Consider the following 10,000-nt stretch of genomic DNA (forward strand, 5'->3'; position numbering starts at 1 on the left):
CTACCCGATTAGGAAGATCATTCCACAACTTGGTCACAGCTGGAATAAAACTTCTAGAGTAGCCTACTGCGTAGTATTGAGCCTCATGATGGAGAAGGCCAGGCTAATAAAATAAACTGCCGACCCAGTATTACGAACTGCATGGAATAGTACTAGAAGATCGGGATATAGAGGATTGTTAGAATTAGGAAAAATTTTATACAACATGCATAATGAACCAATTGAGCGATGATGCCAAGATTAAAATCTAGATCAGGAATATGGAATTCGATAGACCGTAAGTTTCTGTCCAAGAAATTAAGATGAGAAGAGAGAACAATATTCAAAATAAGTTAGAATGAAATAATTAAAACACTTTTTCAGAATAGACTGATCACCGAAAATCTTGAAAGACTTATTCAATTAGCAATTTTTTTTGTGTAATTGAAAAAGTAAATTTACTGTCGAGAATCAGCCATAAGATCTTAAAAGAGTCATACAAAGTTAAAGAAAAATTATCACTACTAAGATCCGGATGTTGAGGAGCCAATATTCTTGACCTACTTACAATCATAGTTTGAGTTTTCTTAGGACTCTATTAAGGGATTCAGCAACTCCATATCTACATTCCGAGGATAGAATTGATGCGAAGAGAGTAGCATCATCTGCATATGCAACAAGATTGTTTTCTAGGCCAAACCACATGTTATGTATATATGGTATGAAAAGTAATGGACCAAGAGCACTACCCTGAGGAACACCTGAGATCACACTCCTATATTCACTATGGTGCCCATTAACAGCAACTCGATGAGATCTATTTCTCAAAAAATCCATAATAATGATGAGAAACGACCCACCCACTCCCAGCTATTTGAGTTTGAAAACAAGGCCCTCATGATTAACACGGTTAAAGCAGAGCTAAAATCAAGGCCAATCATATGAACTTTCTGACCACAACCAAGGGATTTCTCTACAGCCTTAGAGATTGCAAAACGGACATCATATGGTCAAAGGCCTTTACTAAACTATGGAATAGATGATTACCTTCAGCAAATCTAATTAGATGTTTTGCCGGAAGACGCTCAAAAACTTGAGGTAATATGGGAGTTATGCAAATTGGGTGGTAATCAGTTGGATGTGACCTACCGCAAACACATTTGCATAGTGGAGTAACATTACCAATTCTCCAACAAGTGCTAAAAGCTCATCTTGTTCCTGAGCTATTCTTAGTCAACAGGCTTTTTAATGTACAATTATATTTAAACATTTCACGAGTACCTAGTTTTTTTTTTTTTTTTTTTTTTTTTTTGAAGGGGTATGATATCTAAAAAACAATCATAAAAAGGCAAATAAAGCATATCATCATGTTGTAATGCAATGTCTACAATATAGAAATCCACTTTTTCAGGCTTTTGTGGATTATGAAAAGGCCTTTGATAATGTACACCTGCTTATTTTGAGGAGATTTTTGCTTTATTAGGGAGTTCCTCTTGGATATGTGAATTTAGTTCATTTTGCTCATGGTCACAGTGCCCGAGGGGATGTGCTGTCACCTATTTTATTTTTCATCCTCATAGATTCTATAATGCACAGAACAGCTGGGGACGTTGGAAAAAAAATGGACTGGATTTATAACAGGAAATCAGGTGACCTAGAGTGTGCTGATGGCGCTGTCTTTATCAGGAGAGCACCACATGACTCACTAAGCTTGCTTACGAGAACGCTTGAAATATCACATAGCGTTAGCGTCAGAAGATGAGAATGGAATATCCAATAGAAAATGGAATATCATTGGAAGGAGAGGAGATTAATGAGGTGAAATCTTGTAAATATTTACGAACAATGATCTCTAATAGCGGATCTTCAGAATTTGAGTTTAATGAAAGATGGAAAAAAAGAAAATCAGAAAAAATTTAGGTTTAATAAAATTTAGACATCAATACGCCTGTAATTACCTATATAAATCAGGCTATATATCAGTTAAGTGAGATGGGTTCACTGTATTGTCATGAGTCGTGGTATGATACTGAAACAATATTCAAGATATTTTGTAAATTTAGGAACAAAACCCTCAGAAGCATATTGGGAGTTGAATGGCTGGACAGGATTACAAATGAAACTATAAGGGAAATAACTCGATTTCCACTGTGGATGAAATTATGGTGAGGGGTAAGTGGATATTGTTTAGGCATGCTCCTAGCACTCCGCAATAGAGAATAGTTTGCCAAACGTTTAGCTGGGCTCCACAAGGCAATAGAAGCATTGGATAACCCAGCCCTACGTGGCTGAGGACTTTGAAGCTTGAAGAAAGAGATGATGAATGGAAAAGTATTGATTTCTTAGTTGAAGATAGAAACGACGGGCAAAATCTAACCGAGATCCTTTATAGGTGTGGAGGAAAAGATATATATATATATCTATCTATCTATATATATGTATGTATACATACATATATATATATATATATATATACGTATAAATATATACAGTATATATATATATATATATATATACGTATAAATATATACAGTATATATATATATATATATATATGTGTGTGTGTGTGTGTGTGTGTATGCGTGTGCGTATATATATATATATATATATATATTTATAGCTACAACAACAAATATTCTTATTCATATCTGGGGTTTGTATAATTTCTATCACCACGTTGGCCACTGCTGATTGGTGATGGGAAACTTTAGTGTGATTGCTAATAGCAAACCAACCTAGTAGAGGTTTGAGGATCATGTTGATACAGAAACCCTTTCACCACACCACGTTAAGTTGTTACCAATATTTCTCAATCAAATATGTCGGGGTGGGGGAGGTGTGGGGGGGTAAAGAAAGGATGATATAACTAGAATTACGTAAGCGATGACATGGAAAATGTCATTAAGAGAGAGAGATAAGTTATGGAATCATGAAGAACAGAAACTATAATAGGGGGAAAGGAATAGATTTTAAGGGATCTTATTGAAGCAGAAAGAGAATAAACATGTGATAGGTGGTTGTTAGGTGTTAACTGAGAGGCGAGGTGAAAACAAGAAAAGTGTATTCAACAAATGACTAGCTTATAGAATATCACAGAAATTCAAGCAAACTAAAATATGCAATAGCAAGCTTCAACAGGTTATTCTATTATCAGTGTGGGAGATAGAGAGCATTATATATGAAAAAAAAAATAGAATGTCTTTGTATAAGCCTGTATGAAATACGTGCGGTAAAAAAGACAGCATTATTATATATTTCTCTCGATGATTTATTTCAGCTTTAAATGAGTATTTTTTAATATATATCTAATGATACTTAATTGGCTTATTTCTTTTTACCTAATCTACATTTTGACATTTTCATTGAGAATCACGATATAATTCTAGCAATTATCCTGAGAAATAATTATGGAAGAATGAATATCAAGAGAGAGAGAGAGGAAAAAATAATACAGGGATTATTTCTGTGTCCAGCAATTAAGTTCAAATTACAAATGTCACTCTTCATTGATGTTTCCGTTTAGGATTCCACTGATGCATATTTTAAGGTGACTTAATTTATGAAAGATATCACATGGTACTAAATTTTCTTTACTGCTATTATTGATTTTGAGTTTTTTTAATTTTTTTTCGATTTCATTGGAAATCATATGTGGTCTTTAATTGTGGTATAATTACCAAATAATCGTCTTATTAAACTCATTAGGAAAAATATGCCACCACGACGTGGGAATGTATTGCTTATACTAACTGATGTTTCCAATTAAGGATAAATCACACAATTAATACTTCTAAACCGAAAAAATGCCTTCAATAAGGAATTGAGATTTATTTACGAGATAATTTAGTCATTTATTTAAATATACAAACTTTATCAAACATGTTTATTCTTGTTAGATCCTGCAGCTTCCTGACCGTTACATCTGTAACGATATAATTCATGGTTTATCCTCAAATGTCGAGAGGATCACCTCTTCTGTTTTTCTGATTTTGTTCATAACATTCATCCACGATTCTCACTGAACTTTACCTTCACCGAGTTCATCTAACATAAAAACAAAGCATCTTACAGAATAGTTATAGACAATATAGTAAACGGTAAAGATCCTGAAGCTGAAAGGTTAGAAAACGTGCGATTAGCAAAGTAAAGAAGACAGTTGATGATGAAAAATAACTGGGAAATATTAAAATTAACTTCTAAAGTACCTTTGATGTTTTGAAATAAAATTAATACATGCAAAGAAAGTAATCTATTCAAAATATAAGAATTTTACTGAATTTGTGATAGTTTGTGTGTGTGTGTGTGTGTGTTTGAGAGTGTGTGTGAGTGTATGATTGTATGTAAGGGAATGTGGGTGTGTTTATGTGTTACTCTACGTTTCTTGCGGTGTGAATATGTGTGTTTCCTAACGTTTTCTAATTGTACAAGATAGCTACGGCAGGACATCATTTATTCTAGTTGTTGCAACAGGAATTTCGGAAGTAACTCCTTGTTCTCTTCAATATAAGTATTGAGCAAAGTTCTTAAGATACTGCAGACATATTTTCATGCATACAAACATATATATATATATATATATATATATACACCAGCATTAATATCCTGAAGTGTCCATGTATATACACCAGCATTAATATCATGAAGTGTCCACAAACTTCAATCTTTCAACTTCCAATGTAAATTTTTTCTTTTATATAACTTAACTTTATGTTGAAAAGTAAAGGATTTCATGCATTATTAATAGTATAATATAGATTATCTTTACCTGAAAATAAAATAGAATCTCCTTTTTCTTTTATTCACAGTGCAGGAATTTACACAGACACAGATTCAAGATATTTATCCTATATAATCTAATTTCCTATTACGCAGTTAACTAGATCTTTACACAGGTGAAATCTTTTGATTTTTTAAGAATTTATAGAAACTCCAATTATTATATTTACAAAGAACTGATTTGAGACGAAAAAGCACGTGAACAATCCCATCATATACACCAGAATGTATAGTTTCACTATAGACTGGATTCTAACATCATTATGGTATCATTAAGTTATTTTGTATATCAAAGTGGGTCAGCTGTTTTTTCATTTTCATATAGAAATCGCAAAAACGCAAGTAAAAATGTAATTTCAAGATCTTTAAAAACAAATATTTTTCAAAACCTTCTTTTGTTCCTAAATGCATAAAGGCCTTCCTAGTAGATATTATTATAATATTAAGATAATTTCACCAAAGTAAAATCTTTCTCAGTTATTCATCGTAATGCCTTTCAACTGATGTTTCGAATGATTATTGCTTATTAAGTACCTGAAGTGTAAAACGAATAAAATAAAGTTGATCAGTCGCTATTCGAAATATACCGCAGTGCCTGGACAGTGTAAAAAAAAATCGAATTACTTTTAATGAGTTGCAATTTCTGGAACAAACCAGTTAGCTGCGCCTGATGCTGTTGATGAATACTAATTACGCATATCACTGTGCAAGATAACGTCCGCTATACTATAATTTTTGAAAGCGAAATCCTGCTATATTTTCCCCAAATAATTCCTATACCAAAATGTGTCAAGGATGACCTTCGATCAAAGTGATTAACCGGTGATGAAGCGTGGGACAAAGGTAGATGGAAAACGCTGGCTAGAAACTTCGATCCCACATAAAAGTGGGAAAAGATGCTGTCAAAGAAGAAGACGAATTCTTATACCAAGCGCCTCAACAAAAAAAAGAAATATATATATATATACAGCACACCCCCGGGGTACGGCGTCCCCCAGCTACGTTTTTTTCACGTAACGGTGTGGAATTCGATGTTTTTGGTCCCCGCTTTACGACAATTTCCCCACCTTAAGGTATCGAATTCCAAAATTCAATCTTAGCGGTTTTTACGCGTATGACTGTGCGAGTCACTCCCCTACTACCATGGTCATACGTCTCTGCATACGTCACTAAGAAGCTGGTCTGCTATTGGTCAGTGTCACGTCGTCACTAAGATGCCGATGCGCTATTGGTCGAAATCCCTCCTACAATGTCTGAGAGAGATTCTTCCTCTCTCTCTCTCTCTCTCTCTTTGTTAATCACGCGCTGAGTTCAGAATCTCGTGTGCATTTCGTAAAGACTTGATCTCGTGTAAGTGCCTGCGATATCGTATTTTTGGGGCATTTTAGTGCTTAATTCCAACTTTAAATCATTAGCCATGGGTTCCAAGATTTCTAGTGATGTTAAAGGGAAAAGTAAGAAGATGATTACTATGGAAACGAAGCAGGAGATAATAAAGAAATACGAAGAAGGCATGCGCATGGGGCTTGTTGTCGATGAGGCTGACGTCGATAACCTTATCGAGGAGCACAGGGAGGAGCTTACGACTGAAGACTTGAAGGAGTTAGAGGCAATGCAGTGGACCATCAATCAAGAAGAGCACAGCGAGGATAGGGAGGCGGAGACTGAAGAAATGACATCGACAGATATAAGGGAAGGTATCGGTTGGTATGAAAATCTTACGAGATTCTTTAAAAAAAGACACACAGAAAAACTTCATACAGGTCGTCATCTGGAGAGTGTAAAGGGTAAATGTATGAGTCATTTTACAAATATTTTAAGGAATCGTCAGAAACATGCTTCTTTGGATAGATATTTCTCCAAAAGAGAAGTGTCAGAAAGCAAAGATGATATAAGTGATTCTATTAAAAGAAAACTAAAAAAAGAGTAATTTTTTAAGTTCAAAAAAAAAAATCATAAAAAAAATTAGCAAAAGACAAAAATATTAAAATAATCATTTTTAACTATCGGTTGGTATGAAAACCTTATGAGATTCATTGAAAAAAAGAATAAATAAAAACACCCAGAAAAACTTCACACAGGACGTCTTCTGGAAAGTGTTAATGGCAAAAGTATGAGTCATTTTACAAATATTTTGATGATTCGTCAGAAACAGCCTTCTTTGGATGGAAATTTCTCCAAAAGAGAAGCATCAGAAAGCAAAGATGATATAAGTGATTCTACAAAAAAGCTAAAAAAAGAGTAATTTTATAAGTTCTAAAAAAAATCAAAATACATTCATTAGACAAAAATAATAAAAAAATACATTTTTAATTGTAAGTGTTTGATAGTAAGAATAAATTCATTATTAACTGTATATAACATAATTAGCATTGATACGTTTTTATATATGCCGTCTCCTCCCCCCTCCACCCACTACCAGCTCAAGTCACGTCACTCCAAAGGTAAATAAAATTAAATTTTTCCTTTACAGTAGAGTATAGGATTTATATATATAATGATATTTGATTATATACTGTACAGAACATGTACATTGTATATAAGTATACTATAATACAGTACTTATTATACTATTTTGTTACTAATTTTTAATATGTATATAAAATTTTGATGTTTTAACCTGGGGTTTTGCACGCATTAGCCATCCTATTACCAGCCATACGACATTTTCTCCATAGGATACCATCTCCGGAACGGATTAATGTTATATGGCGGGGGTCAACTGAATATATATATATATATATATATACATATATATATATATATATATATATATATTTATTTATATAAATATATATATATATATATATATATTGATAGATATTTGTATATATATATATATATATATATTGATAGATATATATATATATATATATATAGTTTATATATATACATATATATATATATATATATATATACACTGTAATATTGTATTCTTACTTTCGATCGTTCCTCTTCCAAACATTAATCCCGTTAATAAGGCATACATAAAAGGGTGGAATTTTGCACTAACGGCAAAAGTTTCCTACCTAATACAATTAAGAGAAATCTCCTCAAGTTTGATTGTATCGAAATAAATTTTGTGGGAAGTAATAGAAAGTCAAAACTTTCTCATGCCTCTGATATCACTTTTTATGAGCCATGTATCATAAAGTCCAAAACTAGAATCTTTATTATATGACACTAATGTTATCAAACATGTGATCGTTTACTTAGATGTATGTAAAGATCTATGATTTTGTGATAGCATTTTATAGCCCAGTACTGAGAAAAAGAAATGAAATCTCCCACCAAAAATTTATTTATTTAATTACTTCGAAGGTTTCCTGCAAAATAAATGCCCACCCTCGCCCCAAAAAAACTGCATAGAAAGTTTTCTTTTTTTTTTTCAAAGAAAATTTTAAAAGTATTTGAGTTTTGAGTTTAATTTTCTTTTCTATTTTTGACAAAGGGGTTTTTACATATACAGGCTTTGAGCAATATATATAATATGAGACATAAAGCTGCATTAGAACCTAGAGTCTATTCACATTTGAAATTGATTTTTCCAACCAAAAAGAAGATTTGTGAAATAAATCTTGCGCAAGGACAGTAAAAGCGTGCTTAGGATGAGGAGGTAAATATTTTTTTAATGTTCATAGTCAATAGTTCCAGGAGCTTTTCTTATCACTCGACCCATAATCAAACTTTAGCCTTTGGTCTGCTGGGTCTTAACCTTTGGGTGGAAATTCTTGCTCTTCTATGGTGGCAGGAAACTTTATATTTATAGAAGAAAGAGAAAAAAGGTTACCTTCCTTGGCGAGAGGGGGAGAAACTGATCCCAGCCCCAAAGAATCTCAGACATGACGATCATGTGCTGCATCCTCAGCAGTCACCTTCTCTCTCTCTCTCTCTCTCTCTCTCTCTCTCTCTCTCACTCTCTCTCTCTCTCTCTCTCTCTCTCTCTCTCTCTCTCTCTCGTTTCCAATTCCCGGTAAAGTCGATATTAAAATTTAGCAGAGTTTATACAGGGTTTGGTAACTCGAGAGAGTATTCACGTGACCTGCTCGTGTTACTGGAGACAAGGGTGCCTATATAGTGAAAGAGAGCATCCTAGAGAAGTTAGTGATATCTAATGCCAAATGTTTGTCGATTTTATTCATAGCGTTCTAGAACGAGCTCTATTATAGACAATAATAATTTTGATCACTGCATTATATTCAATATATTTCACAAGTAGCTTTAGGAATGCATACTGAAATCTAGCTACTATTCATACATTAGCGTAAATCTATGAATGTAACTATACGTTTCCTTCCCCCTTTTTTTTTTCAGATTACAGAGACAACGGTTGTTTACGGGAGTACTAATCAGATATATTAGAATTTGGTTTTTAGAATAATAATGGCTAAATAATATACTAATGTATTAGGGATTTTGCCTCTGCATACTAGTCGCTACTGACAAATGTCGAATTAATAAAAAAAAATGAGGAGGGTGAAAAGTACTTAATTTCAAACTTCGCATTTGATTAACAAAGATTTCATATGTGAGCATCATTAGCAAAATAGTAAAATGAATTAATTTACAAGTTGAAACTTCTTCAAGTAATTAAGTATATTAGCAAAAGATGCCTTTCTTTCCAGCTGAAGCAAATATAAGAAGTTTCCTTTTTAATTTACCATTCAGTAAATTTGTTTTGGTTTTTTCCTGTCATTACTTGAACCATTATTTCCATGTAAAACTAATTCTGAGAAGACTGTAAGCTATACCGTATCCTTTTCATAATCATTATGAATTATTCTCATTATCATATACTGTATATGTCCGTCTCAATGTAATGTAACAATAATAAGCATGGTGATAATTGTAATACTAAAAACGATAATAATGACAATAAGAACATTTATAGGGATATTATAATTATTATTGGTAACGTTAATTATAAAGATTTTAAAGATATTGATAACATTATCATTGATATTATTATCAACATTATAATAATAATAATAATAATAATAATAATAATAATAATAATAATAATAATAATAATAATAATAATAATAATAATAATAATAATAATAATAATATTAATAATAATAATAATAAAGAAAACATAAGTAATCGTGTTAATAATGATAATGATAAAAATAGCAATAATGACTGAACCATCTTCAACCATTTCATCTGAAATTGTTTGAACATCTGTTAATCAATAAAGCGATTCGATATGCTGAAAATAAACATCTTTTTCCAGGTAAGTCAC

This window comes from Palaemon carinicauda, chromosome 7 (assembly GCF_036898095.1).
Source record: "Palaemon carinicauda isolate YSFRI2023 chromosome 7, ASM3689809v2, whole genome shotgun sequence".
NCBI classification, from domain to species: domain Eukaryota; kingdom Metazoa; phylum Arthropoda; class Malacostraca; order Decapoda; family Palaemonidae; genus Palaemon; species Palaemon carinicauda.